This window comes from Cibotium barometz, chromosome 28 (genome assembly GCF_041138505.1).
Source record: "Cibotium barometz isolate CiBa-2024 chromosome 28, ASM4113850v1, whole genome shotgun sequence".
NCBI classification, from domain to species: Eukaryota; Viridiplantae; Streptophyta; class Polypodiopsida; order Cyatheales; family Cibotiaceae; genus Cibotium; species Cibotium barometz.
The window spans coordinates 25147607-25160333 of NC_141073.1; positions in this window are offsets into that span (position 1 = coordinate 25147607).

Below are 12727 nucleotides of genomic sequence, written 5' to 3' on the forward strand. Positions count from 1 at the left end.
ACATTTAGATGCACTTGGAATGACATAAAATTACTTGGAACCACTATGAACCACTTAGAAGCACTTGTGATCACTTGAAGAAGTATGTCAAGCACTATAGAGCATGGTCAAGCAATATAGTGCACTGTCGGGCACTCAGAAGTGGTCTGAAAATGCTTAGAAGCACTAAGATGCACTCATGACTTGGAATTTCTTGGAATCACCATGAAGCACTCAGAAGCATCTGAAATCAATTGTAAAGCTTCGTAAAGCACTATAGTGCATGGTTAAGCATTGTAATGCACTGTGAGGCACTTGCAAACATTTGGAAGCATGGTAAAGCACTCTAATGCCCTATCATACAAAATTTTAGTACTCTCAAAGCACTCTAAAAACCACTGACATTTAGAAATCAGTATCGTATAGAAGAGCATATCCGGATACACTATCAATCATATGCGAGAAACTATGTAGCTCTTATAACACACTCTCAACACAGTGATATACCTGAGGCAGATCGAGTAGATACACTGGATGCAGTACATGCGCACTCTTGCCTATCCTCTTTCGAACAACATCTTTCTTGTTTGGGGAGATGCGAGTTTCCACCGACCAAAATTGAAACACGATTTCCCTTTGATTTCATTGGTGATGGTGCTTGCCCTATGCAATTGATGGTGACAAGAATCCAAGGGAAGTGACCCTTCCTCCGCTTCATGTTGCAGCCAAAAATTGGCTGCAATGACATTCCTTCGATGAACTCCTAAAGCCTTGGCAACTTCTCTACCACTCATTTGATTGTCAACACCAGATGCGCCATTGTTGAGGCATTCCACGACAATAGCCCGCTTTAAAAACAACTCGTTATTTGAATGGGGTGTCTTCACCTCAGATAATGTATGACAAATGTTAGAGAAAATGAGTCTCTCAACTGTCTCTGATGTGTGCTGCAACACTGAGAACGTTGGATGATGGAGGAGCTGTTGTAAAATATTTGTTTGAAGGCCCTCAAAAATCCCATTTGTTTGTTTGTTTGCGCCAGCACTGATCTGTAGAATTTCTTTGCCTCTCGCTCATCAATGTCACCATCCTCACGCGTACGTGCCATCCTCTTCTCAATGCTTCTTTGTTCCCTCTTCTTTGCAACCTAGTAGTTTCGAAGACCTGGCAGAAGACCTGGTAGTTTCGAAGACCTGGCAGAAGTTCTCTCGGGATGTGTTGTGTGATAGACAATGGGGGAAGATATACAGAGCCTGTATTGCCATTCTATATACTATGAGACTCCATGTGGAGCTAGTTATGAGGGAGCTAGGAGGCTGAGGTCATTGCTGCAAAGAAGACCATTAAAGCACAACTGTAGTCTTCATGGAGAGAGAGAGAGAGGGAGAGAGGGAGATAGTACAGTTGAATACAGCTTGCGCTCAGGCGAGAAGAGAGGCCCTTTTGTGTAGGCGGGAAGCACAGGCTATGCTATGGCAGAGAGAGAGAGAGGCGGAGAGTGAGAGAGAGTGAGAGGGAGAGAGTGATTGTTGGAGGACGAGTGTAGACTCGTGGAGGAGAGAGAATATTCAAAAGCGTTTAATGGGCACGTCGTTCCCTTAATGAATGCTCAGTTGCATTTTCAAGCCCGCCTCTATTTCAAATTTAAGTCTCTTTCTCCTCCCAAAGGGGTGGCTAAAAGGAGTGTCCAAGACACTCCTTTTTGGCACCACCTATACATGCTTTCACCCTTTCTCATTTATCCACATCAGATCTCATCCACTCATATCTGCCCATATCCACATCTCATCACATCATATTCATTCTCATCACATATATCACATCTATCCCAATTTACATCACATCTCATTCACTCACATCCCGATTCACATGACATCACATCTCATTCATTCACATCCCAATTCACATCACATCACATCTATTCACGTCCATCACATTCATTTACATCATATCCATTTACATCCATCACATCACATTCATTCATATCCATCACATTCATTCATTCATATCAACCACATTCATTCTCATAACCATCCCATTACATGCATTCTATCCACATTATATCACATCACTTCTATCCACATCATATCTCATTCATACACATCTCATCTCATTCATCCGCATTCATCCAATCGTTCACATGTACGACTACTCACATCTATCCATACATTCATATCTATCACTTCACATCCACATATATTCATGTCACATCACAACTCTTTACATCACATCACATTCTTTCACATACACATCCATTCTTTCACATACATCCACATCCATTCTTTCTCATACTCATTGACATTTATTCTTTACATACTCATCCACATCCATTCTTCACATACACATTCACATCCACACATTCACATCCAATCTTCACATACACATTTACATCCATTTTCAAATACACATTCACATCCATTCACATCCCATATCATTCATTTACATCCCGATTCCCACATCACATCTCATTCACTCTTATCTCGTTTCACATCACATTACATCTCATCCATTCATTCATTCACATCTATCTGATTCACATCACTGTCATTACATCTCATCCATTCATTCACATGTATCTGATTCTTATTACATTAGATCTCATCCATTCATTCACATCTATCGGATTCTTATTACATTACATCTCATCCATTCATTCACATTTATCTGATTCTTATTACATTACATCTCATCCATTCAGTCACATCTATCTGATTCACATCACATTACATCTCATCCATTCATTCACATCTATTTGATTCACATCACATTACATCTCATCCATTCATTTACATCTATCTGATTCACATCACATCTCATCACATCTATTTTTCTATGCAAGTTTTCAGTTTGTTTTTCTTTTGAATACAAGGAGTATTTCTTGAATCAATATCCCCAAAATTTCTTGATCGGAGTTCTCAATTTCATACCAGAATTCCTCGAATTCTATAACCTTGATCCACATATCAATTCGAAGGGTCTCAAACTTAGTTTCAGATTTGGCAGGAGTTTTGAGTGTATCTTTCTAAACTGGTCACACCTTCTTTCCTGGAAAATGATGAAAGAGTTTGGTCTTGGTCATAGTCTGATTCAAGGTTCGAGTCGGATAAGATTTTTCTTGAACTATCTTTCTCGAAAAGGTTTGATAATTCAGTTACTATTTTACTGAATTTCTTTCTTTGAATCATCACTAAACTGATCTCTAAATTAGTTATTAATTCCAATGAGGAATAAATTAATCATTTATCTGAATATTTTGATCTCAATAGATTTTCTGAATTTTCTTTTTACAATCCGATAGCTCATAGAATTTAAACATAGAATTTGAGAATTCTAAAAAATTCTTTTTGCATCTATTTATGCATAAAAATCAACTTCAATGGGAATGACATTTTTATAAAAAAAATCCTTTTATGCATCTATTTATGCATAAGATCAAATTTAATAGGAATAACACTTTTAAAATAAAAAGAATTTCATTATGCATCTATTTATGCATGAAAATCAATTTTTATAAAAATAATGCTTTTGTAATAAGAAAATTTCTTTATGCATCTTTCTATGCATAAAAATCAAATTTAATAAGAATAACACTTTTGTATTAAAAAAATTTCATTTATGCATCTTTCTATGCATAAAAATCAAATTCTATGCATCTTTCTATGCATCATTGATGAGGTTTATGAGTGAGGAATCAAGGAGGCTTGCAACTTCAATGTTTTGTTCATTGGTTCCTTTTGCAAGACTATTTCTTGTTGTCGGGGTGAGGTTAGGTTGTCCCAATGACACCCAAGTGTCTATTGTCATGATGTTATGACTTGCTCGAGGGCTAATCAATGCACGCTTGCACACACTAAACATCATTGCTTGTAGGAAAATCCAACCATACCATGATAGAGTCTTCCAAAGGAGCCATGGGTGTTTCGGTTATTGTTTCAGCTTCAGATCCTGTGTCTGTTTCATATTCCTATTCACTTTCATCCTTTATTTGGGTCTCTGCTTTTCCAATGAGTATAATGGCACACTTGGCCCTCTGACAATTCTTAATGAGGGTTGTTTGGAAACTTGCGAATCTTGATAGTCCTGTTTTATGTAGTTCGTTATGTCCTTGTATAACTCAGGTTGAGCCATTAAAGGTGCAAGTGTTGATATGATTCTGGCTTTATCATGAGAGAAGAGCGTTCCTCCGAATGAGGTTTTGAGAGACTGTTTTAATCTTGTAAGGGTTTTATCGAATTCCTTATGTGCTTTCTCAAGCCTATAGTTTATACAATCTATCTTAAATGACTCTTCTCTGTAGAGAGTATGTCTTCCTCTTGAAAGGGAAAGCGATACTCCTCTAGGCTTTGTATCTTGGTTGCTGGTGTGTAGGTTTGGCATTATGAGGCTGAATCACAATTTGTGACCTTGTAAGACATTCAACCATGCTAATCATGCACTCAAGCTCATTTTTTGCATTTTGCATATGTCATGTGATCATTATTATTCATTTGGGGTGGTTGGATGGGTTCTAGTTTCTTGATGGGTCTATATAGTGCACTGAGCGAAGAGAAAGAACTTTTCTCACCTCACTTAGTGATGTAGTAGAACTTGTTTCATTCTGTGACTTCCTTTGCTTTGTTAGTTTTTCACTATGTTTACCCATGCGACGAGATCGAATTTTCTTTTGGGTTTTTGTATCCTGTGTTGCACATATGGGTGTTGAAGTTTGTGTGGTAGTCTTTGATGTGGATGCTTTTGCATCATGTATAGCTTTTGGCTTTGTCTTGTTTATGTCCTGTTTTGGGTTTACTTCTACCAACTCCTTTTCCCTATCTTTTACTTCTACCAACTCCTTTTCCCTGTCTTTTACTTTGACCTTGGTTTCGACAGTTTGTTGTCCTTTGTTTTTCTTGGGTTGTTTAGAAGGTTTTGTTTTCTCTTTTGGGTTCTGTTTTAAAGCACGTTCTTCTACCCATGTTGAGGTGTTATCTTTTACACTCTTCTTGGCTATTTGTCGTGCCTTGGCTTGTAAGCATCTAAGCACATTTAATGGCACCGTGGACAATTGCCTGTTTTGTACACTTAAGATGTTAAGAGTTGTATTTTGTGAGACAAGTTGCATTGAAGCAACTCATCTTGGGCAATCCTAGAACATGTGATCAATGCCACACTGTTCACACATTAGTCTCACAAAAGGTGTCAGTGACTATGGGCATGGAAGTATTCCAAACTGTGCAGTCTGCCACCTTGTGAGGTCCATGATAATAGAAACATTGAAGCGTCCAATTAACTGCTTCCTGAGTAGTTTCTACCCTTTGGACTATTTTTGTTTGGTGCACAAGAGGTTTGAGTCCATCATGGATTAAGCAGGACACTTTTTATTATCATGGTGGTCAAAGGTTTTACAATAGATGCAATATAGAAAAACAGCTGGCTTTTGTTTGCACATTGTTTCCCTGTCAATGCATGCTCCACTTGAGAACTAATGTTTGCTTGTTCTCTTATTGACAACGTCATCTGAGTACGTAAAGCTCTTCTATTTTTGCTACTCAGTAGCTGAGTTGCATGCTGAGTACGGCTTGAGCATGGAGGGAAAGCTTCCCAAAGACCTTACTATTAAGGATTTGCCACCTGAGGAGTGGCTGACTGTCTTCAAAGTTCCCGAAAAGAAGAAGACAAAGGTCTTTCTGCATATGGTGCAGGATCACCTATACGACGCTTGCCATCTTTTGTACCAAAAAGTGTACCAGGCTGCCCCCTCTAATGGGGAACTAATGACAAAGTTTGCTAGGGGGTTTGCCTTTGAGAATTGTGCAGCTGCTAAAGCTCAACCCGAAAGAACCTATCCACAGCAGGGTGATTATTTGAATAACATTCATGGAGCATAAGCACTTGGAAGCATTTGGAAGAACTCTCAGGCACACTTGGCAGCTTTTTGAAGCACTATTAACCACTCAGAAGCAAGAAAAGGCACTTAGAAGCACACAGAAACATTTAGATGCACTTGGAATGACATAAAATTACTTGGAACCACTATGAACCACTTAGAAGCACTTGTGATCACTTGAAGAAGTATGTCAAGCACTATAGAGCATGGTTAAGCAATATAGTGCACTGTCGGGCACTCAGAAGTGGTCTGAAAATGCTTAGAAGCACTAAGATGCACTCATGACTTGGAATTTCTTGGAATCACCATGAAGCACTCAGAAGCATCTGAAATCAATTGTAAAGCTTCGTAAAGCACTATAGTGCATGGTTAAGCATTGTAATGCACTGTGAGGCACTTGCAAACATTTGGAAGCATGGTAAAGCACTCTAATGCCCTATCATACAAAATTTTAGTACTCTCAAAGCACTCTAAAAACCACTGACATTTAGAAATCAGTATCGTATAGAAGAGCATATCCGGATACACTATCAATCATATGCGAGAAACTATGTAGCTCTTATAACACACTCTCAACACAGTGATATACCTGAGGCAGATCGAGTAGATACACTGGATGCAGTACATGCGCACTCTTGCTTATCCTCTTTCGAACAACATCTTTCTTGTTTGGGGAGATGCGAGTTTCCACCGACCAAAATTGAAACACGATTTCCCTTTGATTTCATTGGTGATGGTGCTTGCCCTATGCAATTGATGGTGACAAGAATCCAAGGGAAGTGACCCTTCCTCCGCTTCATGTTGCAGCCAAAAATTGGCTGCAATGACATTCCTTCGATGAACTCCTAAAGCCTTGGCAACTTCTCTACCACTCATTTGATTGTCAACACCAGATGCGCCATTGTTGAGGCATTCCACGACAATAGCCCGCTTTAAAAACAACTCGTTATTTGAATGGGGTGTCTTCACCTCAGATAATGTATGACAAATGTTAGAGAAAATGAGTCTCTCAACTGTCTCTGATGTGTGCTGCAACACTGAGAACGTTGGATGATGGAGGAGCTGTTGTAAAATATTTGTTTGAAGGCCCTCAAAAATCCCATTTGTTTGTTTGTTTGCGCCAGCACTGATCTGTAGAATTTCTTTGCCTCTCGCTCATCAATGTCACCATCCTCACGCGTACGTGCCATCCTCTTCTCAATGCTTCTTTGTTCCCTCTTCTTTGCAACCTAGTAGTTTCGAAGACCTGGCAGAAGACCTGGTAGTTTCGAAGACCTGGCAGAAGTTCTCTCGGGATGTGTTGTGTGATAGACAATGGGGGAAGATATACAGAGCCTGTATTGCCATTCTATATACTATGAGACTCCATGTGGAGCTAGTTATGAGGGAGCTAGGAGGCTGAGGTCATTGCTGCAAAGAAGACCATTAAAGCACAACTGTAGTCTTCATGGAGAGAGAGAGAGAGGGAGAGAGGGAGATAGTACAGTTGAATACAGCTTGCGCTCAGGCGAGAAGAGAGGCCCTTTTGTGTAGGCGGGAAGCACAGGCTATGCTATGGCAGAGAGAGAGAGAGGCGGAGAGTGAGAGAGAGTGAGAGGGAGAGAGTGATTGTTGGAGGACGAGTGTAGACTCGTGGAGGAGAGAGAATATTCAAAAGCGTTTAATGGGCACGTCGTTCCCTTAATGAATGCTCAGTTGCATTTTCAAGCCCGCCTCTATTTCAAATTTAAGTCTCTTTCTCCTCCCAAAGGGGTGGCTAAAAGGAGTGTCCAAGACACTCCTTTTTGGCACCACCTATACATGCTTTCACCCTTTCTCATTTATCCACATCAGATCTCATCCACTCATATCTGCCCATATCCACATCTCATCACATCATATTCATTCTCATCACATATATCACATCTATCCCAATTTACATCACATCTCATTCACTCACATCCCGATTCACATGACATCACATCTCATTCATTCACATCCCAATTCACATCACATCACATCTATTCACGTCCATCACATTCATTTACATCATATCCATTTACATCCATCACATCACATTCATTCATATCCATCACATTCATTCATTCATATCAACCACATTCATTCTCATAACCATCCCATTACATGCATTCTATCCACATTATATCACATCACTTCTATCCACATCATATCTCATTCATACACATCTCATCTCATTCATCCGCATTCATCCAATCGTTCACATGTACGACTACTCACATCTATCCATACATTCATATCTATCACTTCACATCCACATATATTCATGTCACATCACAACTCTTTACATCACATCACATTCTTTCACATACACATCCATTCTTTCACATACATCCACATCCATTCTTTCTCATACTCATTGACATTTATTCTTTACATACTCATCCACATCCATTCTTCACATACACATTCACATCCACACATTCACATCCAATCTTCACATACACATTTACATCCATTTTCAAATACACATTCACATCCATTCACATCCCATATCATTCATTTACATCCCGATTCCCACATCACATCTCATTCACTCTTATCTCGTTTCACATCACATTACATCTCATCCATTCATTCATTCACATCTATCTGATTCACATCACTGTCATTACATCTCATCCATTCATTCACATGTATCTGATTCTTATTACATTAGATCTCATCCATTCATTCACATCTATCGGATTCTTATTACATTACATCTCATCCATTCATTCACATTTATCTGATTCTTATTACATTACATCTCATCCATTCAGTCACATCTATCTGATTCACATCACATTACATCTCATCCATTCATTCACATCTATTTGATTCACATCACATTACATCTCATCCATTCATTTACATCTATCTGATTCACATCACATCTCATCACATCTATTTTTCTATGCAAGTTTTCAGTTTGTTTTTCTTTTGAATACAAGGAGTATTTCTTGAATCAATATCCCCAAAATTTCTTGATCGGAGTTCTCAATTTCATACCAGAATTCCTCGAATTCTATAACCTTGATCCACATATCAATTCGAAGGGTCTCAAACTTAGTTTCAGATTTGGCAGGAGTTTTGAGTGTATCTTTCTAAACTGGTCACACCTTCTTTCCTGGAAAATGATGAAAGAGTTTGGTCTTGGTCATAGTCTGATTCAAGGTTCGAGTCGGATAAGATTTTTCTTGAACTATCTTTCTCGAAAAGGTTTGATAATTCAGTTACTATTTTACTGAATTTCTTTCTTTGAATCATCACTAAACTGATCTCTAAATTAGTTATTAATTCCAATGAGGAATAAATTAATCATTTATCTGAATATTTTGATCTCAATAGATTTTCTGAATTTTCTTTTTACAATCCGATAGCTCATAGAATTTAAACATAGAATTTGAGAATTCTAAAAAATTCTTTTTGCATCTATTTATGCATAAAAATCAACTTCAATGGGAATGACATTTTTATAAAAAAAATCCTTTTATGCATCTATTTATGCATAAGATCAAATTTAATAGGAATAACACTTTTAAAATAAAAAGAATTTCATTATGCATCTATTTATGCATGAAAATCAATTTTTATAAAAATAATGCTTTTGTAATAAGAAAATTTCTTTATGCATCTTTCTATGCATAAAAATCAAATTTAATAAGAATAACACTTTTGTATTAAAAAAATTTCATTTATGCATCTTTCTATGCATAAAAATCAAATTCTATGCATCTTTCTATGCATCATTGATGAGGTTTATGAGTGAGGAATCAAGGAGGCTTGCAACTTCAATGTTTTGTTCATTGGTTCCTTTTGCAAGACTATTTCTTGTTGTCGGGGTGAGGTTAGGTTGTCCCAATGACACCCAAGTGTCTATTGTCATGATGTTATGACTTGCTCGAGGGCTAATCAATGCACGCTTGCACACACTAAACATCATTGCTTGTAGGAAAATCCAACCATACCATGATAGAGTCTTCCAAAGGAGCCATGGGTGTTTCGGTTATTGTTTCAGCTTCAGATCCTGTGTCTGTTTCATATTCCTATTCACTTTCATCCTTTATTTGGGTCTCTGCTTTTCCAATGAGTATAATGGCACACTTGGCCCTCTGACAATTCTTAATGAGGGTTGTTTGGAAACTTGCGAATCTTGATAGTCCTGTTTTATGTAGTTCGTTATGTCCTTGTATAACTCAGGTTGAGCCATTAAAGGTGCAAGTGTTGATATGATTCTGGCTTTATCATGAGAGAAGAGCGTTCCTCCGAATGAGGTTTTGAGAGACTGTTTTAATCTTGTAAGGGTTTTATCGAATTCCTTATGTGCTTTCTCAAGCCTATAGTTTATACAATCTATCTTAAATGACTCTTCTCTGTAGAGAGTATGTCTTCCTCTTGAAAGGGAAAGCGATACTCCTCTAGGCTTTGTATCTTGGTTGCTGGTGTGTAGGTTTGGCATTATGAGGCTGAATCACAATTTGTGACCTTGTAAGACATTCAACCATGCTAATCATGCACTCAAGCTCATTTTTTGCATTTTGCATATGTCATGTGATCATTATTATTCATTTGGGGTGGTTGGATGGGTTCTAGTTTCTTGATGGGTCTATATAGTGCACTGAGCGAAGAGAAAGAACTTTTCTCACCTCACTTAGTGATGTAGTAGAACTTGTTTCATTCTGTGACTTCCTTTGCTTTGTTAGTTTTTCACTATGTTTACCCATGCGACGAGATCGAATTTTCTTTTGGGTTTTTGTATCTTGTGTTGCACATATGGGTGTTGAAGTTTGTGTGGTAGTCTTTGATGTGGATGCTTTTGCATCATGTATAGCTTTTGGCTTTGTCTTGTTTATGTCCTGTTTTGGGTTTACTTCTACCAACTCCTTTTCCCTATCTTTTACTTCTACCAACTCCTTTTCCCTGTCTTTTACTTTGACCTTGGTTTCGAGAGTTTGTTGTCCTTTGTTTTTCTTGGGTTGTTTAGAAGGTTTTGTTTTCTCTTTTGGGTTCTGTTTTAAAGCACGTTCTTCTACCCATGTTGAGGTGTTATCTTTTACACTCTTCTTGGCTATTTGTCGTGCCTTGGCTTGTAAGCATCTAAGCACATTTAATGGCACCGTGGACAATTGCCTGTTTTGTACACTTAAGATGTTAAGAGTTGTATTTTGTGAGACAAGTTGCATTGAAGCAACTCATCTTGGGCAATCCTAGAACATGTGATCAATGCCACACTGTTCACACATTAGTCTCACAAAAGGTGTCAGTGACTATGGGCATGGAAGTATTCCAAACTGTGCAGTCTGCCACCTTGTGAGGTCCATGATAATAGAAACATTGAAGCGTCCAATTAACTGCTTCCTGAGTAGTTTCTACCCTTTGGACTATTTTTGTTTGGTGCACAAGAGGTTTGAGTCCATCATGGATTAAGCAGGACACTTTTTATTATCATGGTGGTCAAAGGTTTTACAATAGATGCAATATAGAAAAACAGCTGGCTTTTGTTTGCACATTGTTTCCCTGTCAATGCATGCTCCACTTGAGAACTAACGTTTGCTTGTTCTCTTATTGACAACGTCATCTGAGTACGTAAAGCTCTTCTATTTTTGCTACTCAGTAGCTGAGTTGCATGCTGAGTACGGCTTGAGCATGGAGGGAAAGCTTCCCAAAGACCTTACTATTAAGGATTTGCCACCTGAGGAGTGGCTGACTGTCTTCAAAGTTCCCGAAAAGAAGAAGACAAAGGTCTTTCTGCATATGGTGCAGGATCACCTATACGACGCTTGCCATCTTTTGTACCAAAAAGTGTACCAGGCTGCCCCCTCTAATGGGGAACTAATGACAAAGTTTGCTAGGGGGTTTGCCTTTGAGAATTGTGCAGCGCTAAAGCTCAACCCGAAAGAACCTATCCACAGCAGGGTGATTATTTGAATAACATTCATGGAGCATAAGCACTTCGAAGCATTTGGAAGAACTCTCAGGCACACTTGGCAGCTTTTTGAAGCACTATTAAGCACTCAGAAGCAAGAAAAGGCACTTAGAAGCACACAGAAACATTTAGATGCACTTGGAATGACATAAAATTACTTGGAACCACTATGAACCACTTAGAAGCACTTGTGATCACTTGAAGAAGTATGTCAAGCACTATAAAGCATGGTCAAGCAATATAGTGCACTGTCGGGCACTCAGAAGTGGTCTGAAAATGCTTAGAAGCACTAAGATGCACTCATGACTTGGAATTTCTTGGAATCACCATGAAGCACTCAGAAGCATCTGAAATCAATTGTAAAGCTTCGTAAAGCACTATAGTGCATGGTTAAGCATTGTAATGCACTGTGAGGCACTTGCAAACATTTGGAAGCATGGTAAAGCACTCTAATGCCCTATCATACAAAATTTTAGTACTCTCAAAGCACTCTAAAAACCACTGACATTTAGAAATCAGTATCGTATAGAAGAGCATATCCGGATACACTATCAATCATATGCGAGAGACTATGTAGCTCTTATAACACACTCTCAACAGAGTGATATACCAGAGGCAAATCGAGTAGATACACTGGATGCAGTACATGCGCACTCTTGCCTATCCTCTTTCGAACAACATCTTTCTTGTTTGGGGAGATGCGAGTTTCCACCAACCAAAACTGAAACACGATTTCCCTTTGATTTCATTGGTGATGGTGCTTGCCCTATGCAATTGAGGGTGACAAGAATCCAAGGGAAGTGACCCTTCCTCCGCTTCATGTTGCAGCCAAAAATTGGCTGCAATGACATTCCTTCGATGAACTCCTAAAGCCTTGGCAACTTCTCTACCACTCATTTGATTGTCAACACCAGATGCGCCATTGAGGCATTCCACGACAATAGCCCGCTTTAAAA